A 23676-nucleotide genomic window follows, 5' to 3' on the forward strand; every position below is an offset into this window, starting at 1 on the left:
CTCCTGTTTTTAACGGCCACTTTTTTGTCACTCCCATGGGTGGCTGCTGTAGACAGATTGACTGTATATGGCATTAGTTTGATTTATGAGGTCTTTCTGACTTTGCATCCAATGCAAATGACGAATGAGGGAATTCTTATTTGTGCCAGCATATATGTCGTTCTGATCAGTAAAAATGCTTTGTTGGTTTGGTTTTGTTTGGCGCCCAGGTTCCACGGTACATTATCTCCCTCATGAGCTGCTGGCACATACACCCCACTACCATGTGGAGCGCAAGAGTCTGGAATATGCAAAAAATAAACTGGAAGAACTGTCCAGGTGAGTGGCAGTGAATGATTGCACAATGGATGAAGTGCCATTTTCCACCAAAAAAAAAAAAAAAAAAAAAAATATATATATATATATATATATATATATATATATAAAAATATGTATATATATGTATATATATATATATATATGATAAAACCTTTCTGATGATACCTCACATGCTGCATACAAAGGAACGAAAAAACAAATCCCATATTTTCTTATCATGTTCTTTGTTATTTTAACAGTTTTGATTGCAAATATCTCTAATTGCTAAGAATAGAGTAAGCTTATTTTGTGCTAAAATGCTTCTAGTGTATCAACATTTCATCTTTTTTTCCTGTTACTAATGACAACATGTTCATTGGTGTTATAGTTTTTTTCTTTCTTTCTTCCTTTCTGCTATAGAAGTTTAGACATGTTTGACAAAAATTATGCTTCATTTAATGTTCAAGTTAGCTTTAGAATTTATCTAACAATGAATGTAATGTGTTTGTGAGAGTTTCATAAAGATTTGACAGAAAAAATGGAAAAAGTAAGGGAATTGTATAAGTTCACAGGTGTACAAAAAACAGTGATGTAGGCCACTATCTGACGTGCAATTCATTCAGCACTCTTTCTCTAGTTTTTATAAATCTGTCTGAAGAATTTAACTCATAGGGGTTTAGATTGCTGAAGAAAGTAAGATTTTCATCATCAAGGATGTTCACTATATTATGTGTGTCTCTTCAGGTGATGCATGATGAGGTGTCAGAGACGGAGAGCATCCGCCGAAATCTATCAATCGAGAGGATGATCGTTGAGGGATGCGATCTCCTTCTCGATGTGCAGCAAATGTTCGTCAGACAAGGCAAGTAATGATATTATCAACCAGCTTCTTTCACCAAACATTGTACTTTTTTTAAGCATACCCCGTCCGCCAAGAACCAGAACGGCATTCATTGCAAGTTTGGGGAGTATTGAGTTATTGGTATCATGTTGTAGAGCTTGATCTCCTCTACATTATGGTGGCAATTTTAGATTATTTTCATTTTCAGTGAAATGTTAAAAATAAAAACCAAAAGGGTGCTATCTCCTCAGATCTGATATTTGGAGAAATGCTCATAAATCTACACTCTTTTGATTATTAAGTAAACTTTTAATTTCATGAAAAAGATTTTTTTGTTTTTTATTTATGCTCAAATCATAGAATGCGATAGTGCCTTTCTTCTTCTCAGCTGATGATTTCCAGCTTGCCTATATAACAGAATTCTGTGTTTTATGTTATATTTGAGAAAGAGGCATTCATGAATATTCGTGGCTCCCTGGAAACTTCTGTCTCACAACATTAGATTAGGAGAATGAGAATATTAAAGGATAGAGAAAAAAAAAGAAAGAAAGCAAGATTGTGAACTGACCAGCAGATCAGCAAATATGCAGAAAAAGACATACAGTGATATCTTGGGAATATCAGATACATCAACCCATACCATATCAGTCATATACATGCATGTCAATCAGTAAGAAAATAAAAACTTGGTGGTAACAGAACATTTCAGGAAGAAGCGATGAAGTCTCAAAATGGAAAAGAAGATAAGACACTGTTGACACTAATCATAAAACTGCAGTTGTGTGTTTCTTTTAAAAGTATGTGCATTCGACAGTCATCATATGAGCGCTCAAACTTCTTATTATAATGATGATGATGATGATTATTATTTTTATTATTATTATCATTATTATTATCATTATTATTATTATTATTATTACCGTTCTTATATAGCACATAATACCTTTGACAAGGTCTCTATGCACTTTAGAGAAAGAAAGAAAAAAGAGAAAGAAAGAAAAAGATAATCAATGAAACAAAATTCTGCATAGATTAGCATCTAGAACAATCATTATGCTACCTTTTGAACAGATAAGTTTTTAAGGATATTTTGAACTTTTCAATAGTACTTGCATACTTAATCATAACTGTGATGACATTTAGATACACATATTTACTTAGAGTTATAAGTTCTTTTGTCTCTTTTTTGACAAAAAAAAACTTGGCTTATCAAAAAATTAAGTGTCTTTTCTAAGGGATGGTCTGCATATCGTACAGCAATTGTTTTTGTCAGATTTTCATACCTTTTTGCAATGTTTATCTGTATATGTTCTTTGCTTGTTGTCATGCTGTGTTTGCATTTTGACCGTTTTTATTGGGGGTACCACAGGAAATCTGATCCAGGTGACCCAGGAGAGGTCGAGACAGAGTCGCAGCCGCCTGGGCTCACTGGGCGGGAAGGTAGAGAGTAAGAAGGAAGGGGTGCGCCAGTGTTTCCTCTTCACCAAACACCTCCTCATCACTTCCCGCACCTCTGGGGGGAAACTCCACCTCGCAAAGGTCAGAGGCAGCTGGTGTGTGTCTGTGTGTGTCTTTGTGTGTGTGTGTGTGTGTGTGTGTGTGTGTGTGTGTGTGTGTGTAGGGTGTGTGTATATGTGTGTGCATGTTTGTTTTTATGTTTGTGTGTATGTGAAGAGCTTCATCGCAAAATGGGCTAAGCGCCAACTTGAAAGATTTTAAAGTGTGTCCATCATTAGATAGAGCAAAATAGAACCTTTTTGGTGATACCTCACTTTATAACATAACAAGGTATATTTCTGAAACTATAATGAAAAATATGTCAATTTTCTTATTGTTTTCTATGTTTTTTAGCAGCTTTAATCGCAAATATCTTGACTTCTCAAGAATGGAGTAAGCTCGTTTTGCGATAAAACTCTTCATGTGTTTGTGGACTTTACATTGTGTAGATGTCTTGTGGAAGGGGTATATCGCACAGATTATTAGTTTATTATCAAACATTTTTCGTTTGATATTATCCCTTAGTGCAGTGGCATCTTCTGCAATTTTCATACTGGGTCTTTGAGCCATGTCAATTTCAAATTTCTTTTTTTTTTATTTCATCTTATTCTTATTTTGTATGTGATGAAGATGGAATAAAGTAGAAGCAAAATGGTGAAATGTTTAACATCAGGCAGGTTTTAATCTCTGCAAACATACTTGTATCTGTAATCAGATGAGAGATGAAGTCTGTAAGTTGTTCCTTTCATCTTTGTTGCTACTTTCAGAGACTTCAATTCATGAATTGCATAATTCAAAGAGGGAGTGTATATGAATGTAGAGATAATCATGTGATGTGCTTGGAAAGTCCTGTATAAGTCATTAACATAGATATGTCTACAAACCTCATCTTTGCAAAATTGGTTCTGGCATTGTGTTTACTGAGAGTTAACTCTGAAAACATGAGTACTATCCTAATCATGCAAATATTGATAGTCAACCAGCAGAAAAACATATGTATGAATATTTTTGTATCCATTCAAAACACCAAATTGATTTTGATCCCAAGTTGAAGTATTTTTATTTACATTGCTTTTAACCCGATGATTTTTTAAAGCTTACAGTTGGATGGCTTCCGGAGAGATAGTTGTTTTTTTTTTGTGGAACAAAGTGCAGCATCCATTAAGGTTCACCAACAGCAAAGCCAACATGCATTCACGGAAGTAAAACTTTAACAAACTCATCTCCACTCCAAACTTGGCCATTGTCTGTGAAATATGTTCGCATGTCCCAAATACCAGCATCCCTTCGTCTCCAAGCTGTGAGACGGGAGATTATACCGTCGCATAAAAATGTGATAACATTACGACAGGATGATCTGACTGCTGCCAAGTTGGCGCAAGAAAGCCGCCCCTCTTGGCAAGGAGGTTGACATTTATGCAGTGTCAACATGTCTGGCAAGTGCTCTGGCTAGGAGGGCAATGTGTGTTGAATGAAAATGAGTCACATCCAGTCTTCACAGAGAAAGACAAATCATTTTCATTTCAGGGATATTCACCTCATCTCCACTCCCCCCCCCCCAAAAAAAAAAGTAGATAGTGTCATGTGCATTGCAGATTGTCGTTAACGTGCTTCCCTGTTGCATGGCAAATTGTCACTAGGCTGTGGGAGTGCACATAGGGTTAATGACATTTTGCAATGCACAGGGAAGTGCATTAACAACATTCGTCTATGCGCACAGCGATAGATAAATGATGCAACTACAGATAATTCTAAAAGAATGCACGTCCTTATATTGTCAAACTGTCATTCCAATTTATCAGGTTATCATTCTCGAATACTAACATGTTTAATCGTGTATATTCCTATTCTTGTTTTTTAATTTAAGGCCAAAATATGAACTTAAGTGAGAAAATGCTGTAAAAAATACATTGCGAGAGATTTCTAATCAACATATTTTTTTTTGCTCTCAAATACTGTGCAGGTTGGGGGTAAAATTCCCCTCATAGATTCCACCCTCGTTGAAGACTTTGACCCCTTTGAAGATGAAGGTAGGTGTTCAGCCCTGAGAAAAAGTGTCACATTAACTCCTTGGATAATCATCCTATCATTTTAAAAAAAGTCTGTGAGTCCCTATTGTGAAAAAAAACCTTTAAGCTTTCTTGAGGAGATTTGTATTTGATACTGGACTTATTGACATTATTTCATATGAATATGATTTCTTTTTAATTGCATGAATCCGTAATTACAAAGTGATAATCTTAACTGTTCAAAGGAAAATCCTATTTTACACCAGACTGTATATGGCCATAATTTCCATATAAGTGCAAATACAAGATATTTCAGAACTAGCAGATATAAAAAAACTGAGAGGATTTTTTTTTTTTTTTTTGGTCTTGAATTTAAACATAAAATGTTTCAACGCTGAAAGCTGATTACAATCTCCAAAGTGGAGTTACAATTTGCTGGAATAGTTTGATAAGAGTTACGTGTAATATTTCATTTGAAAGAACAAGTAGTCATATAGTTGAACAGCAAAAGGCATCAAAATTTTATACTTGATACTTACTTTGCTACTGTTTGCTACCACTTCAATGTCATTTCTTTTTAAATTACCTGCATGTATGTATAGGTCTGAAAGTCTGAAATAACACTGAAAGTGGTATTTTGTTGCAGACATGCAACTGAAATTTTTATGTTCACATTTCATATATAAAAATTTAATCTGCACATTAGCTGATTAACCCTCGTTCAAATTTTTATTTCCTTGTCGAACGTCATTCACTTTAGTATGATGACTATCTAACACATTTAGTTCCAGAAACTGCATTTCTGTACTTGATGCTTAGCATTTATATATATTGAATTTTACTAATCAATTTTGGTGTTTTGTAAGGTTGATGAAATAAGTTACTTTCATTTAAGCCTATTGTTTTTCATCCATCATCACTTCTTGTGGGTGCAGCATTGTTCAACATTTTTTGAAGCTAGACTTGTAAATGATTCGAAAATTGACAGCATACTTTAACACAGTAAAGCTCATGTTCCTGTTTCAAATTGGAATTTTGGAAAAATGCTGTTTCAAGTTTGTGCAGATATAATTGATATAACCATGTTCATCTATTTTTTTTTTCTGATATGAGATACACAGTAAAATTCAAAGTTGGCCAAGTCCTTACAGACAAGATGGTAAATTTCTGTGGCAATGTTACGATAGGATTTGATGGGCTAAAATCTGTACATGTTATTCCGTCTCTCCCCAAAAATCTGTGTTTGTCCTTGAAGGTGTCTCCAACCAGTCAGGCCAGTCAACGGACTATGACAACCTGGACTTCAAGCTGATAGTGGACTCCAAAAGTGGCCCGCCGCTGGTGATCACCCTGGTTGCATCCACGCCGCAGGAGAAAGCCGCATGGACAAGTGACATTAGCCAGGTGAGAGTAACATTGATAGCCATGTATCTTTGATTCACTGCAGTAACTTGATATGATCTCCTCCTGGAACATTTATATCCATGTTCAAACTGGAAAAAAAGAACTGGAAAATGAGCGGTTGAAAGTTAGTTTAATTGGGGCATGTTTTGTGATTTGTTAGACCATCCAAATTAAGTAGGTTTTCTCATCTTCTCAAGATTGTGGGTATTTTTCTCCATTAGCCTAGCAATGAGCAATTCAGTTTACCTCTTCCTGGTGATTTAATTCAGCACTTGGAATCCAGTTTCCATGTATTGATATTTGCCATGTTGTGCAGCTATCCATTGGATGAGCTTTCTGATTGCCAAGGGCAACTGTTTTCATGAAGGAGCACCAAAGTTAAAGTTTTGGATGAATTGGGTAGACCAGTCTGTTTGGTAAATGCAAAGTAGCGAGACAGCAGAGGTGTTCATGGGAAGGCTGTGACAGTGTTTGTTAATCTTCATTTGAAAAAAACACAAAACAAAAACAGAAATGATGTGACAGGGGGAGTGGACAGGAATTGCATAAAGAGATAATTGATTGTAGATTGAATCGATGCCTCCAGAGATTCAGTGTATTGCAACAGCCTATTCATAGTGCTAGCTGTTACATCATCATAGAACATCAATGCTCTAGATGTATTCGCTTTGTTTGTGATAACTATGTGGTACCTACGCTTTCGTGACAGGAAGATGCATATTAACCATTTTCTTAAAGCAAAGGAAATCGTACAGTTAAACTACTGATACTGCAAGCCATAATTTGATGAGTACCAATTCATGTGGCATGTTAAATCTTCTGATGACATCTAGTGCAAATCGCTGGTGCTTGTGGAAGGGGTCTGCAACCTTTATTGGTATGGGAGAGGACTTGGGGCATGCAAACTACTGCCTGCTGTGACATGCAGAGGAGTCTGTATGTACTCGGGGAAAGATGAGCAATATATGTCCTATTGAAGAAAAAAAAAAGGCTTAAACAGAGATTGTGCAAATGTAATTCTTAACCCATTGAAGACAAGTCCCAAGTATACTCGGCAGGTGTCTATGGGAAAATACCTGTTGTAGCATTATCAGCCCATCCTCAATGGGGTAAGACCAATCAATTAAGCCAGTTTACAGATCATATCAGTAGTAAGAGAAAATACATAAAAACATAATTTCTTACATTGATTATTACTTGATATCTGCAAAATGACTTTATTAGCTTCATAGAGGAAAATATGCCTCAATGTTACAAGTGCTTGAGGTCTGTCCGTAGTTTTATTCTCAGACCCCCTTAGCTTCCCTTCATCAGAAAGATGCTGCCTTATATTATTCTATTTCATTATTTCTTTTTTGGTTGTAAATCTTGGGTTTAGCATGTCATTCGGAGAAACTGTCTTCTACTACGCATTCCTCTGAGCAGGATATGACCTCTCAAATTCGTCTCCCCTCCTCCCCCTCACCCCCCCCCCCCCCCCCCCCCCCCCCATTGAGCTCCCTCACTGACTTTTCTCCTTTCTCTGTCTTCTCTATTTTATCTTCTCCCATCTGCTCTTGGTATAATATCTATAATTCATTCCCTCTTTCTCTGTCTGTGGGTATCTTTTCTCCTTCTAGCTCATACTCACCTGTTCTGGATCTCCCTCTCGTCTCTCCGTCTTCTCTGTTTTATCACTTTTTTTACTCTCAGTTCCCTCAGCTCTCTCTTTCTCACTCTCCATCTCTTTCTGTCTCTGTCTCCGTCTCTGTCCCTGTCAACCAACTTCATTCTTCACTCTATCCATCTTTCCATCACCTGTTCCTTCATTCTTCACTCTATCCATCTTTCAATCATCTGTTCCTTTATTCTTCACTCTATCCATCTTTCAATCATCTGTTCCTTCATTCTTCACTCTATCCATCTTTCTATCATCTGTTTCTTTCTCTTTCTCTTCCTCTCTCTCTCATCATTCTCTCTTCCTTTATCTCTGTTTCTCCCAATCTGTCTGCCTGTTTATCTGTCAGTCAGTCAGTCTGTCTATCTCTATATATCTCCCTCTCTCTGACTCATTATATCTATCTCTTTATCATTATCTTTGCATGACAGTGCATAGACAATCTGCATTACAATGGCCTTCTGGACAGCTCCATGGAAGACAGTGGTTCTTCCGTTCATCTGCCGCAGTGCATCAAGTGAGTACAACTTGGTTTACGGTCGTTACCATGGCTACCACAGTACGCAGTTTTTCTCCCACTTAAAGAGAGCAGTCCTACCCACAAAAAATATGAACAGTGAGGGCTGGAATCATTTCACAGCAAAAGAAAATGATGATTTGTGCCTACGTTTGGCAATGATGTGTGACCATCACTGTGTACCTGATCGACATTAATGAATTGGATTTCAAATCAATTACTGATGTGGCAGTACACTCATAAAAGTGCCAAAGGAATGAATGGGAACAGGGGAGTCTATGGGGGAAGATTCAACATGAACTGAACCAGTGACCATTATCTGAATATGAAGCGGAGGATGTAGAAAAGATGGCTATGGTAGTATACATACATCAATATCTTTTTTTTTTTTTTTTTTTGCTGTGAGAAAATCTTAGTGTAACCCGTTGAGGACGGGCTGATTGTGTTGCAACACGCATTTGCCATGGACACTTGCCCGAATATACTTGGGACTCGTCCTCGACAGGTTGAGAGATCACATCAAAAATTCTATGACATCAAACCTTGTCAGACTATCCACTGATGATAGTTTCTTATTTGCTTCTCCATTCTCTTGGTCAGTTGGTGGAATCGAAAAATCTTCTAAAATGTTTCATACCATTTGACATGTGATCATTTTGATTGGAAATGCATAAATGATATGCAAAAGACTGCTTTTTTAATTATTCTTATTGTTGCTGTTAAGAGGGTGTATGTTTTGCAATTGAAGCAGATCATACACCAGGGATATGCCAACTTTAATACAAATATCTTTGGTTGCAGCAGAGAGATTGCACATGAGAATCACCAACAATAATACTCCTGTAGATGTTTGAACGGCAGTCAGGCACATAAGTCTCATTTAGTCTAAAAGTGCAGTGATCACTTCGTATATTTTTTTGTTTGCACCCTGAGTTCACACACAGTGACCATTCTTTGCACCTCTGCACCTGTCAACACAATGTGTTTATGTGGCATTCTTTTTTTTTTCAATCTCAAGGCATTATTTAATCCGTGGAAATGAATATGAATGTCCTTTGTTTGTCAACAGTCATGCAACACTAAGAAAAAATGTCTTCCCTACATTACCATATAATCTTCTATTTGCTCTGTTATTTGTTATAAGATCTTACCTAGAATTTAAGGGGTGGGGGGGGGAAAATGTTTTGATATTTTTATACTTAACCTGTAGAGGTTTAACTGTTGTTAGATTGGTATGATGGGAAGTAACGTTTTGTTTAAACCTCAATGACACATGTTTATATTCCCATGTAATCTTATGTCATCATTGTAGGCTTTTGTTTTTGTCAGTCATGTACGTGATAATCAGAAGAAAAATCCAAATATCCACTTGGATATTTATCTCTTAATCTCAAAGCTCTCTCATGATTTCTTGTCTTTAACCCAACTGCACTATCCCCCGGCAGTATGTGGAAGCATAGCTCCAGTGGGGTTAACTGTCACTGTGCCTCACCAGTTAGGTATTATGCGGACAATGAAACGGCCACGCTTCATTTTGATTTTATTATATATTCCTCAGTATTATACAATCTCTTATATCAAACTAGTTCCTCATCCAGATCCCTTGGGTATTTTATTTTATTTTATTGAGGGGCGTGGTTTCCTCCTAAAAGCAGTATCCTAATGCCATGGTGTTTAAGAGCAGAACTTTTATATTTGCATGAATGTAAACGTAAATGTGATCGCTGATTTTCTTTTCTTACTCATTTCTTTCTTTCTTCTTTTTTTGAAAAGAAAACAAAGCAGAATTGGGGAAAAAGGATGAAAACATGGGTTAGGCTTTTCCAGAACCACAATGCAATTGTCACTAAAAGAAACTGCCCAAAAAAAACTTCTTGGCTAATATAAGGACATTATTTCTCAAAACTCTTGTGGTAAAGAGCTGGTAGATAAAAGAAAAAAAACAACATTTTCTGGGTTGATTGGTTGGTATGTTTATTGTGCTCTGTGCAGTCATGTTTGTGAATGAAAAAATTAAGAATGATTGCATTGGCTCAGTCATGACTGCCTGACATTTATGTCATCACAAACCAGCATATCTATTTATGAAGATCCTAAAGTGCCACTTTATCCCCCCCCCCCCCATTCCATTTCTGCTTGCAAACTATATCTCATGTCCTGTTGGCCTTTAATCCACTTCGTACTGGAATTGCAAAGATGAGAATGCAATATACTTTGTGTGTGTGTGTGTTGTTCTTCAACCTATATGCCCCAGCATCTTATACAATGTCAAGTGTATTGTTTTTTTCAGAGGGGCATTAAAAGGTCTGATTCATCTTATATTGTAGTTCTACAGTTTGTATCTGCACCCCAAAATTGTATCTCTAGTTCTGTTTCTTTTATCTATATAGTAGTTTTTCTATTGCATGGCACTTTGTTTGTAGTGGCTGGGTTACAGGGGGAAATCGTATGTCCATTTATTCATGTTTACCCACTTATTCATTTTATTCTTCAATTTCTTTCAATCCTTTCCTGAGTGATCTGATATTTTCGATCATCCACTGATTATACACTGATACATGTAAATTTTTTTAATGATTATCATTTAGGTTGTGATATTAACTACATCAGCAAAGAACAGGGCTTTAGATAATATGTTAACATATAGACACAAGTGTATGCAGACTTAAAAATTGTTTGGTGTTATATACTAAGTCAGATCTTTTCATTTATTACGTCCGCCAAGGGAGGAGGTTATGTTTTCATTACCGTTGGTTTGTTTGTTTGTCTGTGTGCAAAATAACTCAAAAAGTTGGGCACAGATTTGGATGAAACTTGCAGCAAAGGTTGAAAATGACACAAGAAACAGATGATTAAATTTTGGTAGTAATCAGAAAATTTTCATTGATTTTATGATGAATTTTTGATATTTTGGCAGGTAGGGTTAATGAACTTGGGGGTTTAAGCTGCGCATTTTTAGGTTTTCATACACGCAATAAAGTGCGTGCTCTATCGTTTCTGCTAGGGTAAGGCGCGCCGCGCAGCTGAGGGTGTGTGACGTAACAAAGGCTTCTATAATGGGAAATCTGGCGATTTTTCAGCATGCATATGTATGGGTGGAAATCTCTTATCTCTATGGAAGAGCAAGATCATCGGTGGAAAGTACTAGAAGCTACTTGGCGGAGGTCTGCGCTCTCAGAGTGCTTTTCTAGTTTATTCATTTATTAATCTATCTATTCATTCATTCATTTATTCATGAGTTAATATATATATACTATGTATGAATGTGTGTACATATATGTTTCTATATATAAATAGATGTGTATGAAGATGAATTTTCAGATTTGTTAGAAGAACAATGTTTGTTATACACTATGATATGTTTGCATATGTTTCAAGTTCTACAATGGTTTCTGCATGAGGAAAATATTCAAAAATGGAATTTTGTACTTTTGTTAAATCACGGAGCTGTAAGATGATGCTTTGAGCAAAACAGGATGAAATTCACAAATGTTAGCCACTAGTGTGATACCCACAAGGGAGACTTAATTCAGCCCTGTAGTACCGATAAATATACATTCACATCAAGATGCTCGGGCGGAGCTTGTTAAATACAGATCTACAGTTGAACAGGAAATGCATTTGAGTTAGAGATACAGCTCAATTGTGATGTATGTATGCGGAATCATCCATTCCTAAGTGTCACGGGTGTGTAGCCCACAAGGGAACAGCTCACATTTTGATGCTCTTTTTTGCTTAAATCTCAGCAGTCCATTTAGCTGCCGAGTTTCCTTCATTTCCTTTGGAAATACATGCCTCCCCCCCCCCCTATTCTTAAATGCATTAATTTAGAAACTGGTTGTGCACTTATATATGAAAGACAAGTTATATGCATGATGGAAGCTAGAGTGGTTTATGAGAGAGGGATCTGTCTTCAAAAAAAACAAACAAAAAAGAGAGAAATTTTCAGATTCATTGATTTACTTTACAACACTTTCTGCTGTAGTCCCATGCATGTTAAAGTCCCTGTGGGGCCTATGTGGTCATCCATTATTTCTCCCCATAAATGCTAACATCCTTCATAATATGTTGTTTGGAGTGTTTAATGCTGAAAAAAAAAACAACCACACACACACAAATACTTAAGAAGTAAAGCTGTAATTCCCTTTTCCCTTAATATCTAGCTTGCATGCAATACAAGTACTTTTTTGCATGTACCATTATCACTTTGCCATCATCCCCAATGCTTGCTTTGCCATGATATATAGAATACCCCTCCCCCTCTCTTTCAGACGTATTCATTTTCATTATGATATTCAGCTACTGTGCTGTTTTTGAAGTGTTGTACTTCTCAAATTGCAGGGCAGATATGCATACTAAATGGTCACAAAACAGCATTATCAAAAAAAAAGTTAATGAGTTTTAGTGAGGCCACTGCTTGATAGGTTTTTGTTTTTTTTCACATGATGAACAAAATGGAGTCAAAAGGGGCCTGAGCTTTCAATCCTAGCAGAGTCTTTGTCAGGGGCATTCGGTTTGATGTGGAAGAGATAACCTTTTCTTGAATTCATGTCTACGAAAAGAATGAATTTGTTTTTCCAGATTTACAAGAAAGCATGTAGGAGACTTTGGAGATCATGAATTAAAACAAAATTCCAGAATTCCAGAATTAACATATCTCTGACATTATACTAATCAGTGACTGGCAGAAGAATTTCTGAACCAACAGCTACTAGACCGTGCTTGTTTAATATGTGTTTGTTTTAATTAACAGATTAACATTGGCATTTCGAAATTTGTTTTTAGAAATAGCAGTAAATTGGCAAAATGTTGTGCAAATAATTAAATCATTGTTTCTTTGAGGTTAATAAATGACCTTTGAATGCTGATGGATGATTGATATATGGTGTCATGCTTGCTTCATAAGTAGTTTGTTTTCTTTGAAACTAAAATAGTCATGTTATTTCTACAGGGCTCTTTATTTACGTTGAAATAAACAGTGACTCCAAATTTCTCAGGCAGAATGTAAATTGAATTGGTGAAGTTTCTCAAATACAGTGCTGAACACATTCTTTCCTTTGATGAAAAAGATAAATTTGTTTACTCCAGATTCAAGGTCTACTCTAGATTTAAGTTGATATTGATAAGGAGACTAAAGACCAACAAATGAAGTAATGGGCACATATCAAGATGGGACAAAATAATTTGAAAAAAATAGCAGGATCTAAATCATAACATGTTTCTGTGAACGTTGATATTAGTCACAATCAATATTTGCACATCAGATGAAGTGATAATGCCTTTGCCTTATGAATCCTTTTTTTTTATTTGGACAAAAAATATCTATATACTTATCGAATATATATCTTTCTGTTTGTCATTAATTTGTCAATATAACCCCCTCCCCTGTATAAAAAATATGACTTTGCTAAATCATTATATCTCTCAAATGTTTTGAAGTGAAAGTGATAATTGCTTCTTAAATTTGAGTCTGTGAAAGTAATTATTTTGTTCAGATTTGCATGAAATCATATGAGACACCCTTTGAAGCATAAATTAAATCAGACTTCCAGAATTTCATAGTTAATGTATCTCTGACATTATCCTAACCAGTGACTGGCAGAAGAATCTATGAACCCAAAGACCACCAGACCATGCTTGGTTAGTTTATGTTTGACGACCATGGTAGCGAGAAAGTGATTGTTGCAAAAGCCTAAACTCAGTTCAGAATATTGCTTTTGTATTCTCAAGGTTGTGTTTGTTTGTTTGTTTGTTTTTTCAATATGGGGGATTTTTTAATGGGGGTCTTTTTTTTTTAATAGAACTTGTTCTGTGTGTCTGTTCTATATATTAGTTTGTTACTTTTTTCCCACATATTTACAACTTCAGAAAATTGGTTTCTGTAATTTCAAAATGGATGACACTGCAATTAATGTAGATCAAGAAAATGAGCTCTTCCCATTATGTACCACAATATTAAGCTCTGAGAGTGTGTGCAGAAAAATGGGCAAATTTTAGTATGTATATATGTATGTCAGGTGATTTTTCCCCCTTTCTAACATGTGACAATTCTGTGCTTTGATATTATGAAGCTTTCCTCTATTGTCTGTTTTAATTGGTATTACATGTCCTTGGTAGTGTGAAAGGGAGACGCTACGATAACATTTGGGTAGGTCAAAATTTCTGAAAAAGCCCCACATGCATATATGTATGCATACTCTCAAGGATGGTACATAACAGTACCAGCAGAGTCAAATTGTTGGGATAAATATATTCTATCTGTATGTGCACATTTTCACTCGTGATCCAGCGTAGTTCAGCTTGTTCTCAGGGGCTTATGTTCAAATGTTTCGATCTCATATCAGCTTGAAATTTTAGACCTCCATGGCCAACTGGAATAAATGTGCTCCAGATTCAGGGGGCTTATGTTAATCCCGGCTGAAAGAGTTGTCACCGTTATGAAACTATTTGACACTGCTTGAATTGAAACACCTTTATCCCAGCTGAATGATTTGCTGAGTGAGAAATAACAGTTCCACCTGTGACACAGTATGGTCTCCTTTACCAAAATCTCATTAACCCTTTCACAGTCGAGTCTAAGATTGTCATGTACAATAGCTGTAGATATAGAGACACTGGTCCCAATGGGGTTATCAATACATGGCACTAAAATGAGGTTTACCAGCTCAGTCTTTTTCTCCACACACAAAGATGTGGATATTAACCAGTAAGCAATTTTTTATTGTGTTTTGTATCTATGGATCACAACGTTGTGGTGTGAAATGGCTCTGGGGTATACTCAGGTGGGAATATTAAAACACTGCAGTATAACGTGAAACTGGCATAACACTTTGTTCTCTGTAATGGGCAATTAGTAGCATTTGACCTCCGGCCTCGTTGCTCTCAAGTGAGATGGATATGGTTGCTTTTTTATCTCTTTTTTGCTTTTGTTTCTGTTATTGTTATTTTCATGAACAGGCCTTCACTAGATAAGTTAATGATATGAAAGAGCTTTCAATATTTGTTATCATGTGATGGCAATGATTATTATATTGGCCTTATGCCATAACAAAGGTTTCGTATGTTAGACTATATCAAAATCGTGTAAAAGCTGTAAAAGTTGTTAATTGGCAATGATATTCATACACTGTATCTGCAAGTCACATAATACTGGGATGGATATTCATTGTCTTAACCTTACGCTTCTATACATGCATGCTGCATGAAATATGATATCACAGGGGGAAAAGGGTTTGAAAGCAACTCTGCACAATTTTTTCTTCTTGTGCCCGTGTGGTTCCCTGAATCTTGCATGAATGCTGTAAAGTGTTAAGATATGAGAATAATACATTGAACATTCTTTCTGTCCTATTCCTCCCCACCTTCCCCCTTCAAACTCCCCTGACCCCATCCCCACCCCCCTCCCCAACCTCCACAACCTTCTCTCTGGCAGGTCCGACACTCGCCTCTTCAAGGACGACCACGACATCCGCTTCAGCAAGATTCTGAACTCGTGCAAGGTGCCGCAGATCCGCTACGCCAGCCTGGAGCGGCTGCTGGAGCGGCTGACCGACCTCCGCTTCCTCAGCATCGACTTCCTCAACACCTTCCTGCTCACTTACCGCGTCTTCACTGACTGGGAGACCATCCTCCTTACCCTGGAGAGGGTGTACCGCAACCCTGACACCGTTGAGAGCCAACTCAAGTAAGTGATGGGAAGGAGGGCGCTGCAGTTAAAGTGAAGAGTTTTATCACAAAACAAGCTAACTCCATTCTTGCTAAGTTGAGGTATTTGTGATTAAAACTGCTATAAACAACAAAAATGATAATAAATCACGGGATATATTTTTTATCTTAACTTCTAGAATATTCCTTGTTATGTTACAAGTGATTGTTGTATTTTAAAGAAAGAAGAGAGAGAGAGAGAAAATGGGGCCTATACAACAAATAATTTGCCCTGCAAGTGAGGTGTTACTGGAGAGTTTAAATTTTACTCTATCTGATGATGGACTTACTTTGAAATGTTTGAAAATGGTGCTTAGCTCATTTTGCATAAATCTCTTCAAGTGGAAATTTTTGCAGTGTGGAATTTTTTTTCATGTTTCGAGTGATCACAAACTAACGCATAAAATAAAAATATGCAAACATTTTTGCTTCTTGTATTTCCCAGTGATTAAAGGGGAAGGCTAGTAACTGATCAGTGGGAATCAGTGGAAATGCTGGGAGATGATTGTTCCAATCCTTATGGGATTCATTCAAGAGTACATTATATATCTTTTGTTGTGTGAAAATCATTTGCTTCAGAATGGTCTCATATTCAAGTAATGTGCAGTTTAATGTTTCCAGGTAAGCGTCCCTGGTCAGTGACGGGGCATTAAACTGCACATTACTTGAATATGAGACCGTTCTGAAACAAGTAATTTTCACACAACAATAGATATACAATGTACCCTTGAATGAATCCCATAAGGATTGGAACAATCATCTCCCAGCATTTCCACTGATTCCCACTGATCAGTTACTAGCCTTCCCCTTTAATGTCTTGAATCTGTGGAATTAAAAACACATGAAGTTCATCTTTCCCACCAAGCCAAAAAAAAAGAAAAAAAAGAAAGAATTACTCACACAAAAATATCCACTTCTACAGTATCAGGGGAGGGAGTAGGGGAGGCGTATGATCAAACCAAAGAAATAGACTCCACAATTGGTCCATTGGTATTCATGGATGACAATTTTCCATCCATACAAAATGAGAACTTTGTATCAATGTCTCACATGATTTGAGTAAACAAACACAAGAATGAGGTGTTTGTCTTCCTGGTTTTCATATATGATAATGGTGAAAGCCGGCCCTAAAGTATATAAGTTTCAACTGCAAGTATACATTCGTAGGCATCAAGGTAATATTTGCTAGAACAAAAAAAGCGATTGCAAGTCTTAGCTCAACTATTGACCGATTCTGTGACGCGCTATGTGTATTTTTGGCATGGGCAGCGCCATTACTCGGTGTCTCAGCCGACCCCCCCCCCCCTTCCCACTCCCCACCCCTCTCCCTACATTAGCACGTGCGCAGAATGAAAAACTGCTTTAGCCAATGGGCGTCTCGTACTGAGTGCGCGAACCTTTGTTACAAGTGCGTGATAAACATGTTGCCCGGGGTGGGGGAGAGCAGGGGGGGTTGGCTGAGACACCCGCTATTGCTGCGCCCAGTGCCATGAAATGTCTGCTGCCCTCAACGAACCCGAATCGGTCAATAGAAGAGAGAAAACTGTACTCATGAGTTTAATGTAATTTTTCTTCTCAACTCTCCAGGAAAAACACCTTGCATTGTGCAAACTTTCACACATGTGGTTTGGTTATGGTTTCAGTTAACATAATGTTGATTTAAGTTCAGTGTAGTTCAGCGAATTGTGTAATGATTTACGATTGAGAACACACAAATACAATTAAAACATTCCTGTCATGCATGCTGAAGGCCAAGAAAAAAGAAAAAAAAAGAAATGGAAGGTTGCTATGAGGCATATCCAAATAATATTTAAGCAATGTAAAAACAAATTTAAAAAGTAACTAGCCTTCCTATTCTGAAAATATCATTTTGCAAAGCCCTGTACATAATTTCAGTGAGAACTGCAACTTTTTACACTGGTGCTATTTGCTTCATTCATCAAAATTAGCTGATGAGATCTGAGTGATTACATGTTTGAAGTAAGTGTCTGATATTGCTTGCTTGGTCAGTGTACAGCCACCCCCTTCGCCAAGCCACCATACTGACCCTCACCAAGCCCTGAGCCAGTACGAGCACAGCCCTCCACCGGCGAGCCCCTCCAGGACTTTCATTGACAGGCGGCCCAGCGCCTGCAGCTACGCCCCTGCCGCCAACATCAGGGTGACCATGACGCGCCCCTATCATGAGGAGATGGAGTGCAGCAATGGGGGCGGTGGGGCCGGGCGGGTCTTCGAGTCTAACCCCACTCTCAGGACACACCCATTCCGCAGGAGTTTCAAGAAAGGTGTGTTGAAGCTGTAATGTGTCAGTTGAAGTGCATGAGAGTTGCTACAGCAGAGTGTAGAGTGTCTTCTGACGCTTATTTGAATCCTACTTATCAGATTCCTTTGTCTGGGGTGTAATGTACATTTGGTTGACATTTGACCTTGACAGTTACACATTTTAAGTTGAGATTAACATTAGGACTAGTTTTATGCATAGTTATCTGTAATCCCTTCTCAAGATTTGTTCCAATACTTGGATTTTTGTTTTGAGATTTGAAAGAGAATGTAGGTAGTGAAAAGAAAAGTCTTTAATTACCACTTACATTTCTCTTAAAAAAACAAAAAAAAAAAACTATGGATGATTAATAACAAATTGTTGTGTGTAATCAGTGATAGAGGCAAACTGGTCATTGATACACAATATCTCTGTCTCCCTTGTCTGCCCTGACCAGGTGATGACTCCTCATCCAAGACAGACAGCTCCGTGGTGATGAGCCTGGCCGACCCGCACATCTCGCCTCCCGAGTCTCCGCCCTACTTCCACACCCTGACCCCGCCAGCCAGTCCCAACCAGTTGGAGACGCTGCGGCTGCACCCCAAGCGCATGCTGTCCATGAGTCACTCGGCACCGAACATCGCTGCCCTCGTCAAGGCAACCAAGCCAGGTAAAAAAAAAAGAAACAAGGAAATGAGAAACAGATTGAGGAGAAAGCAGTTGCAATCCTGTCCTCTGATTGCATCATTTCTAAAGCCACATCCTTCTTTCTCACCACTCATGTAGACTCCATACGTTTTTTCCCCACCCCTCAATCATTCTTCCCCAATGTATTTTCCTTGTCCCAGAAAATTTGCTCATCGCAGATGCTCCTCTTTAGCCAAATGATATTGTCCAAACTTAGCCCCAAGCATGCAATTGTTATCCTTGATCTGCTTTGTTCAATTAGCATAGAGGGCTGTCACAATCTTAACATAGTGTCTCATAATCTTGTCAGCTCACCCAAAACCATACATGCCAGGCATTGTGGGAACGTGTTAATTTTCACATTTTGGGACAATTTTAAGAGTGATTGCAATGAGTTCGCTTACGAGAAACAAGTACAATCCTTTTTAAAAGAGCACTAGGCAATTTACCATATCAGAGATGGTGATATGCTGTGTTTCTGTTACAGGTGTTAATTTTTCCTAAAAATATCTTTTGACTTAATCGTGAAAAAAAGGATATGCATAAAAATGTTGCACATACAGTATGCAACACTGTTGTGTGGTGCATTACTGGTACACTTTAAGTTATGTTGTGGCAAAACTCAAATATGCGGGCAAAAAAAGCTCTAAAATATCAACATGATAGACTGATGTACAAAGAAAATGATGGGAATAGGTGACAGAAGCTAATGTCTATATCTTATAGGATTTATTCCTATTCATTTGCATACATACCAAGTATTCGATTAAAAGTGTGTCTATATATTCTACTTGTATATATCCATTTGACACAACTGATCTCAAAATGTGTGCAAAAAATAGTTTTTTGTGAAAGAAGGAATGAATTTTCCCCTGAAAAAGTATGTTGATCTCTTGTGCATCACGGAGTTAAGAGTGACATTTGGAACTTTTAAGCACTCAAACAGAGTAGGCCAAGGGGTGAAAAGGAGATGAAAGATGAAAGGATAAGTCTAACTCCTATATTTCTAAATATCATTCTGACAAAGCCACTACATTGTGTGAGGTGTTGGTGATGTGTTTGCCAGTGTTTGCTAGTGTATAGCGGTGTGTAGATTCCCAGTGTCTCGCTGATCATGAGTGGGTGTGCTATATAGTTCCTTTGACCCATCTCCGCACAACTGTGCTGTCATCTGCCACCTAACAGCTGTTTTAATTGCCCCCCCTCTCATTCTCCACAATCTATCACCCCCGCCCCCTCCCCAACCCCGCCCCTTCCCCTCTTCCCACCACCACCACCACCACTACCACTACTTTCCGCACCTGTTCCTCCTCAGACCCCATCCCCATCCCAACATCACCCCACCGCCATTCTACCACTAGCAATAACTTCTTCCAGTTCAGCAGCTCTCCCCCAAACACCACGGTCTCGGCCGGCGTAGTGGTCACCTCGTCTCGCATGTCCACCCGCCGGTCAAGCTGCTCCTCCGCTGCAGCGGCGTTTGCCGCGGCCACGGCTGGGGCGACCAATGCCAAAGACTTCGGCCCCAACAACATGCTCAGCCGAAAGAGGCCGAAGAAGAGCTATGGACGTAAGGACCTGCCTGCCGCTTAAAGCTCAAAATTTTTCCTTAAATTTCCATCTCAAGAACTCAGGGCCACTGATAACAAACATTATATGCAAGATTTGTCAATACAAAATAATTTCAAATTGGCTACATTTTCTACTGTCTTTTTGCAACCATGTTCCTATCCAAGATGAAGAACTTGTGCATATCAAAATGTGGAAATTGTAGAAAGGAGATTTTTGTTCAACCAGCTTCTGTTGGAATGGGAAAGACAATGACACAAAATTCTGTATGTTGTTAGTTATGCTTTTTTTTTTAACTTCACTTTTTTTGGTAGTCATTGTTTGGCAATCATGCATTTGGTATTTCCTCTTTTAATCACACTAAATTTCATGAAATGTCTTCATGAATTTAAGCTTCCATATTATTTCTCTCATTGGGTCTGTTCCTTGACAACTCACAACCAGTTCAAGCTAAATTCATCAACAGCAACATCACATCAATTCACCGTGAACTCATTATACATGACTTATCAACACAAATATATTACTGCATCCTGCATCAACTTTAGCTATCAACAACTTTGAGTCTTTTCATGCACTAGAATATGTTTCTTCAAAGTGATATTTCTGTTTCAAGAATTTATCACCAGCACCATCATGTCAATAACTGATTTTCAATACCTTCTACATTATTCTATATTTGTTGTATTATGGTTTGGGAGCATTATATTTTGCATTGGGACTTGCAGAACAATTTCCTAAGTGATCTAGACCACAGTGATGGCACAAAAAAAAAAATTGTCACTATTCGCAAACAAAGGTCGTGATTTCAAACTTTGGAAAAGATATACATGCTATTGGAGGCAGTATTGGAATTATTGTTCAATAACATGAATATGATTCAACTGGCATCCCCACAAAGATAGACCACTGTAAAACATGAGGTATAAACAGTATCATATCTTAATGGATCTCTTATCAATGCAAACAATCAATGACATAATGTCTGTTCTATGCCAAAACATTTTCCCAGTAACATCATCCCCAGCTCTCCCTGCCCCACCCCAGCTTCATCCAAAAGTCTCTTTTTGTTCTTATAGCAGCAGCATAAAGTGCAAGTGTAATTCCATAGATTCAGGTATGGGTTGGTCACTAGTGATTAAAAATTTCTTTGTGTGAAAATGTTTAATATGCAGTCACTGAGAGGTGTATTGTAATGTCCATAATTCAATGTCAGTCTGTTCAAACATCAATTTAAATAAGATAACATGACACTGTACAACCCCACATGCTTTTCCTTTGCTCGAAAACAAGTACCAGTATGCAAAACTGGATTGAAATCAATATATTTTGCAAGAACCATCAAATTGTCTTACCTTATCCATAACAAAGATGAGTCATGACTTGGAATACAGTCATATATTTATTTATATAATGATTTCTCTTGTCTCCCTTTTTTCCCTTGTCTGTCACACTATCTATCTACCTTTTCATCTATGCATGTATTATATGTATATATATATATATATATATATATATATATATATATATATATATATATATATATATATATATATATATGTATATATGTATATATATATATATATATATATATATATATATATATATATATATATATATATACATATATATACTTGTTTATCTATCTATTTACATATCGATCTATCTATCTATCTATCTATTCACTTGTCTATCCATCTATCTATGTATCTATCTGTCTGTCTTTCTGTCTATCTGTCCATATATCTCCCTGTCTCTCTCCAGGTAAATATATGAATACAATATGTACAAGCGCTTGTGATATATAAATATACAATATCTCCCTGTCTGTATTTGTTTGGTAGGAGGTAAGCTGCAGAGCTGTCTGAGTAAGGAGGTGATAAGCTCAGCAGCCACAGTGCGTGTCATCAATGTCATCAGACACTGGGTCTCCAAATTCTCCAAGGTAAGCAGGGTTGATGCCACTTGCACTGCCATCGCATCAATTAAGGCTACCATTTAATTGACCATCTCCATGGAAACAGTGGGAAAGATGGTTTCTCCAATTGAACTGTAGAGTAAAATTTTCCAGGAGGCACAGTACCAAGAAGAAATAGTGTGATGCTTACTCAAAGGAGGTTCCAGAACTCTAGTAGTGCCTATCATTTGATACTTTTTTGTGTGCAGGGATCATACAGTACATCTATGCAAACACTGCTTTTGATCTGGATCAATTCCTGAAGATTTATACTTCTAACACACACATGCTTGTAAACCCAGTTGGCTCTTGTATAAATGGCTGCTGTATTATGATGTTTGTGATAGCTGTCATCACTGATGATGATGGTGATTTTTCCCCCCTTTTTTTTAGGTTATGTGAGCTATTTTTGACCAACCCTTTCACATGTTTTGTTGAGAGATACACTGTAATTTTTCCTTGATATCAAAAGTATCCTATATCACTATTATCATTTTCATTACTACTGTTGTTATCTCAATCTGTGTCATCATAACCATCAGCTTTACTCTGAATATCTAATTATTGACAGGACTTTGAGTCTAACGAGGCTCTTAGAGACCAGGTGATAGAGTTCTTGGAAGAAGTAGGAACCAACCCAAACTTACTGCCTTCGGAGCACAGGGCGGCCAACACCATTCACAGGTATCTCACAAAATTTGTTATATCTTTTTTCTTCTCATCTGTTTAATCATATGTTTTTCATACTACTTGGGAGGTTTGGCAAATTCTGAACCACACCTGTAAAGTTTGTGCTTTTAAGATCATGGCAAGTGCATTCACATGACTACTAAAACAGCTATTTATCAGATTTCCCAAGTGATCATGAATCATCTGTATTTGCCATGCTAATTATCAGACATGCTTTTTTTTCAAATTTGTTTATCCTTATTTGTCAACAAATGGTTCACTCTACTTATTGCAATGAGCTAATGTATTATTTACAGTTTTCTAAAAATTTTACTCATCATTTATGATAACTGAGCAAAAAAGAAATGCTAAAACTCATGACAGCTTAATAGATAAAAATATATATGAAGGGAGAGATAGATAGACAGTTATTGATTTAGCAATTTTACAGATATGTATGAAAAGTTGATTGAATTTATTTTTCAGTTAATGAATGAAGTACAATAAATAAATGATTTTTTTAAAAGTGAGTAGATGAGTACATAAATAATGTGAATGAAAATAGATGAATAGATATTCTGTCAATGCATGATAATTAAAAACAAACT

The 23676-nt window shown here is 37.2% G+C and overlaps 1 pseudogene; it reads left to right on the forward strand.

The window, feature by feature from the left end:
* Nucleotides 1–209: 209 nt before the first annotated feature.
* LOC139715076 (ras-specific guanine nucleotide-releasing factor 1-like) lies at nt 210–23083 on the forward strand (annotated as a pseudogene).
* Nucleotides 23084–23676: the final 593 nt, after the last annotated feature.

Source organism: Diadema antillarum, unplaced genomic scaffold (genome assembly GCF_040938485.1).
Source record: "Diadema antillarum isolate AM-2024a unplaced genomic scaffold, OU_Dant_1.0 seq00002731_RagTag, whole genome shotgun sequence".
In the NCBI taxonomy this organism is placed as follows: domain Eukaryota; kingdom Metazoa; phylum Echinodermata; class Echinoidea; order Diadematoida; family Diadematidae; genus Diadema; species Diadema antillarum.